This window comes from Cydia amplana, chromosome 23 (genome assembly GCF_948474715.1).
Source record: "Cydia amplana chromosome 23, ilCydAmpl1.1, whole genome shotgun sequence".
Lineage (NCBI taxonomy): Eukaryota > Metazoa > Arthropoda > Insecta > Lepidoptera > Tortricidae > Cydia > Cydia amplana.
Window position 1 is genome coordinate 11320006 of NC_086091.1, and position 6000 is coordinate 11326005.

Sequence of the window (6000 nt, forward strand, 5' to 3'; positions counted from 1 at the left end):
AAACCTGAATCTGTACATCTTTTGCACTCTTTCACTTATCTCTGGCCTACATTTAATGAACTCTTTACCGCCTACGTATAATCTGTACGGTGCCGGCATAATATCGCCGAAATGGGTCACCGCGAAAGGCTATTCTGCTATTAATTGCTCTTAGTATATGGAGTAATAACAGAGATGAATGAACTAGCTATTCGGAAGAGTCGGTCATACATATAAAGAAACGCAAATCACCTCAACTAGGTATACTGCCGTATTCGAACTTCAAGGTATTCACAAGAGACGACACGTACTAGATCCATTCTAGATTCTAGATACGTTATAGTTTAGATTTCAACTAGTTCTCTTTTGCAGCTCAATTCGAGCAACCTATGTCACTTTTACGTTAGATAGAGTTAGATATCTATTAGATGTGAATTTTTTTTTTTTTTTTTTTTTTTTTTTTCAAGTAAGAAACGTTTATTTCATTGAAAAATACAGTAAAAAGACAAATAAATAACTTATGAACTAAATGTGAATTGGATCTCTAAGTCATATCTTGTGGAAATCGTTCAAGAGTATCTCCAGGATCGCGGAAATGTCAAATTTGACAGGTTAGATCCTAAAAATATCGTTATCGTATCACGGTGATGTCTAAAAGATATCTTATAGATATCTATTTCAAAATCTGAATCGGGCCCATAGTCATCATCAATAGTACCGGATGAAACAACTGAAATACTCTTCGCGTTAAAAAGTATTTGGTAAGTCCAGTTTCTTGTTCTACATATATAGGATATATATTTCTTTCTGTACAACTGTTACCGCTAATTTTATTGATGACTGTGTATAAGTAGTACCTATAGGTACTCGATTACCGGCCCGATTCACAGCGATACAATATTAGGTACCTAATACTGATATCAGTCAGTCACCTATCGTCAGTGTCAAAAAGTGTAATTTTTTGGGGTGCCGTACCCAAAGGGTAAAAAACGGGACCCTACTACTAAGACTTCGCTGTCCGTCCGTTCGTCCGTCCGTCCGTCTGTCACCAGGCTGTATCTCATGACCGCGATAGCTTAGACAGTTGAAATTTTCACAAATGATGTATCTCTGTATAACAACAAATACTAAAAATAAAATAAAATAAATATTTAAGGGGGCTCCCATAGAACAAACACGACTTTTTTGCTCTATTTTTTTTTTTTGATGATGCGGAACCCTTCGTGCGCGAGCCCGACTCGCACTTGGCCGGTTTTTTTAACTAAAATAAAAATCGGTGTAAAAATCGGGAAAGTATAAATAAGCAAAAGGTCAATGTCCAACCACGTCAGATTCTTAAGGTCTGCATAAGCTTCTAGTTTTCTCCTAAAGGATGGGGGGTCGGGGGGTGATTCCTGACAAATAATTACGCTCTCAACCTTCCGCGAGTAATTGAATATTTACATAAGGGTACGGTAGAAGGTAGTAATTTTCCGTGATAAAGTATGTAGGCACATACACGTATATATGTAAAATCATCTGTCAATTGACAGGTGTGGCAGAAAAATATTGAAGCATAATTGCTGCTTGAAATAACTAAGAAAATCTTTGATACGTAGGTATATATTTTTACTTCAACAATACCAGTTCTATCTAGCTATAGGTATGCCTTTGCCTATGCTCAGCAGTGGGTGATAAAAGGCTGATATGATGATGATGATATGCCTTTGTTGCGTGCTGAATAGAAGCAAAAAACTGATATTTCGCACGTAGTGGGTATCAGTCTATTTCGGTACTTCCACGAATATTGGCTGTGGGCGGCGCAGAAAAAAGATTGCTATATACTTTTATAAAAGAATGAAAAAAGGGGTACGACACGTGATGAAATTGAAGTTTTTTTTTTATATTAGGTCTACATTAAATATTTACGCATCGAATATTGCTTGGCAAAGAAAGGTACCTATTTACATATTATTTTGATTTAGCACCAGAAAAATAAAAGCAAAAAAAATATATTCAGGATATTTAGGTCTATAAAAATACCTAAATGCAAAAAGCAACACATGACATAAAATAATCAAAATTGCCACATCTACTCCCAGAAACACTTTAAACTAAAATAACTTAAAACTAAATAAATCGACAAAAAACTACATTTAATCATCGAAAATTCTTAAAATTGTTCAATAGAATCGATTTAGAATTGCGACCTGTAGGTAGAGGAGAATATCCGGACATACGAAAGCATTTTTTGCCCAAGCCGAAACGGAGACCATTAAAAAGTAAAATAATATAAACAAAAAAGAATTACAATCATTTTCATCTAGTAAAAAAGTAAAATGTGCGTAAAACAATTGTAAAGATAATGTATTTATTCATGTGTAAGTAATTACTTTGTTTGTAACAGTTTTCCCAGGGGCTACGGACCAATTCGTTGCGGGATAGAAATATCTTGTTAGCATTTTAAATTAGAATAATCTATTCATTGTATTTACTGGTAGATAAGCAACAGACCGTATAGGTTAGTATTTAAATAACCTTTAAAATGAATTATTCTGTGAGCTGTAGACTTCGTGAAGCCCCATGGCTCACCATTTTGAAAACAACTAAACTAGTGGCTCTGTGAGCTGTAGACCTCGCGAGCAGAGCTTAAAACTGAATAAATATATGGCAAAAGTATTTATTAAAATATAGGTATTGTAATATAAACAAAAAATTAAAAACTACTTAAAGCCACAAACAAAAATTAAACGAATACGCTTAACCCGCGCTTGATAAATAAAAAATACGAAATTTTTCATTTTTTCAAAATAAAAAAATAAAATAAAAAACAACTATACGAAATTTAAGTATAAAAAAAATACAAAAAGTTATATAGCAGTATACAATTACTGGGGATGGAACCAGAGACCTGCCGGTGCAAACAAAAAAAGCGAACGTTTGCAAAATACGCCATTATAGTTCTTACTAAAGCTGACGAAATTTAGCTACTCATTCTCAAGTAAAAACTAAATATCTAAATACCGCCAAAACCAGCGATACATATTTTCTGAATTTTTGGCCATTTAATCTATAAACATATCTCAAAAAGAAAAAAACTCTTATGATACCGATACGACTATTTGTTTAGGCGGGAGCTATCACGACTCCGCCATTTTGAAAAATTTCCAAAATCCGGATCGACAAAAAAAAATATTTAGTCATAGAATTCGGTCACAAAATTTCACGAAAATCGGTTAAGAATTGCGACCTGTAGAGGAGAACATCCGGACATACAAAAGCAAAATGCCCGAGTCAAAACTTAGACCTTCGCTACGCTTCGGTCAATAATCCATAAGTATAGGATAGGTAGGTATAGTTATTGAATCTGCAATACCAAATTTCACGAGAATCGGTTGAGAAATGCGACATGTAGAAGAGAACAGCTAGACAGACATACGAAATCATTTTTCCCTAAGCTGAAACAGAGACCTTCGCTGTCGCTCGGTCAATGAGCCGACTTCAAAAAACTGTATGCCATAATTTTATGATCTTCATCTGTAGTTTTATTTCATCAAATGTCACCTTTCGAGAGAAAACTCACGAATTATTAACGAAACGAAACTTATTGTGCCTAACATAATTATAAAAAAATATATATTTGATGAGTTCCATTGATTTCTTCAGGATCTCATCATCAGATCTTGATTCTGACCTGATGAAAACTTTCATTCAAAAATATGTTTTGTTTTTCAAATTGGTCCACAATTCTTTGAGAAATGAGAAAAAACAAAAATATAAACGAAAAAAAAAACATAAAATAGCAAATATAACAAACATCTCGTTGAAATTGAGAACGTTATTAGAACCTCCTCCTTTCTAAAGTCGCTTAAAAATTATCACCATCCTATAAAAATAGGTATGTACGTCTTAAAGCTGCCCTAATTTCATTGTTTAAAGGAAATAAGCTATCAAAAATTTTCCCACGCTTATAATTTATACCTTCTATTAAAAATAATTCTTTTTTATTACATTCGTCCATAAAAAAGTAATCGGAAAACTCGCGTAATTAAATAGTACATTGCGATACATGTGCGAAAAATGGGAAATTCGCAACGAGTGGCGATAAATTAAAACACGACCGAAGGGTGCCTTTAAAAAGGAGATAATACTAAATATAATAATTTAGTCAACCATGCATAAAAGAAATATCATGTATGTAGGCCAGTAAGATTAGCGAGCTTTCGTAACCCCTAGAAGCCTAAGCATATACGAGTATAAGCTCTCAAATCTGTCAAGCTTATCTGCACGATTATCAGATTTTGTTGACCGACCGCTTTGCTATAAGCAATCATATTAAGTTCCTATGTCTATTACAATATCTAACGGCGGAAAGTATACATTAAAGTTTCCTTAAAACTCTAGAAACCAAAGCATATAAGCTCTCAAATCTGCCAAATTTCAAATTTTACGATTATCTCATTCTGTTGACCGGCCTTTGCCAGACTTAAATAAATGTTTATGTTCTAAATGTGTTACGAGCAATAACCGACTGAAGGTTGACTGGAATAGATTTTTGGTGGAGCATAAGGTTAGTTTAAGGGTAGTTATTCTTGAACAATTACAGAATTTAAGTATTTACATTTAATGGTGATAAATGTTTTACTATTAATTTTATGTTGGTGTTGTAGGTAGAGTATTAATCAGAAAATTTAATTTTATCTCTACCTACTAACTAAATATGAATTCAGTTTATTTTTGGAATGAATTTATTCCTTTTTCTATGATATTTTACACTGGAAATATAATTTGTAACTGATCGATCGTAAATTACATTATAGTGCAAAATTTAAGTTATTCCTATCTTATATTTACATTCCAATATCATAAGTTAAGAAGTTAAGTCTTTTAATTTTTAATTAATTTGGTTGTTTTGCAGCTGAAAATTTACTATACTATTTTATGTTTCTTATGTTTTATCTTTCAGATTAATTTTGACCAATTGTGACAGCTAAATTTATTACAACATATAATCCCACCGCTAAATTTCCCATTGCCCTGAAAACGTGGTTAAAATTTTCCCGAGAAAATAGCACATCTAAATAAAACGTAACAGATGACTGTCATCCATACAAATAGATTAATTCACCGCCCTATGTAAAAATCTGTAAGTCTAAAATTAAACTTACAATTCGCTCAGTATCCATAAATCCACACAGATCGAGCACTAAATCTTTAAAATTCACAACACAGCACACCACATTGCATTCACTACGAATTCGTTCGCGAATATTCGTTCGACACGTCCGGGCGCGACGGAGTCTCAACCGACACTGATGGTGAACCCCGGCGGGATCTGTCGCTGTGTGGGTGTATTTTACACGAGATTTACTATTTTTAAACCTTATTTTGAAGACAATAAGGGTTACGGTGAGTCAGTTAAGTGTTAGTGTACGTGTAAGGGTGGTTTTGCGTATGTGTGCCAGGTCACAAGTAAGAACTGGCACATTTCGGTTAGGCTTTTTGTATTGGGAATTTTAAGTGTTATTAGTGCTTGGGTCAAGTGTGGACTATTCTCTTTAGTGATGCGTTACGGGAAAAATTCACGGAATTTTCTTGTGGAATCCCTGGGAATAAAGCGCTTGCAGGGTTATTTTTTGGAGCATGATTATTTTTGATGAAATTTTAGTGTTTTTGGGAATATTGAACATTTGTTATTTGTGATGACATTACAACTACAATTTTATTTTAGTGACGAAATTTGCCGAATATTTGTTTACAATGAAAATGTCGAAAATGATGTATATACTTAGAAATTAATGTTCATCTCACTTTTCCTAGCATTTGTCCTCCCGATACATTTTAATTTTGACTGGCGTAACATAATCTAGCTAAAAGCCCTATTCCACCAGCCTTATATCCTTCCAGCAGACTCTTTATCATAATTGCAAATTCTTTTAAAATAACTAGTACGCTACTTGTACCTACTACATTGGCTCCATTTACAGCGATAGTTTTTTTTTTATAAAGTAATTTAACTATTTATTTATTTATTTATTTAAT

The 6000-nt window shown here is 33.2% G+C and overlaps 1 protein-coding gene across 2 annotated transcripts in view; it reads right to left on the reverse strand.

The window, feature by feature from the left end:
* LOC134658781 (hemicentin-2) overlaps nucleotides 1-5497 on the reverse strand; it is a 559330-nt gene extending 553833 nt beyond the window's left edge. For both annotated transcript variants that reach the window (XM_063514419.1, XM_063514420.1), the window contains exon 1: nucleotides 5127-5497. The gene's annotated coding sequence lies outside the window, so the exon portion shown is untranslated. The remainder of the gene's footprint in view (nucleotides 1-5126) is intronic.
* Between the last annotated feature and the right edge of the window lie 503 nt (nucleotides 5498-6000).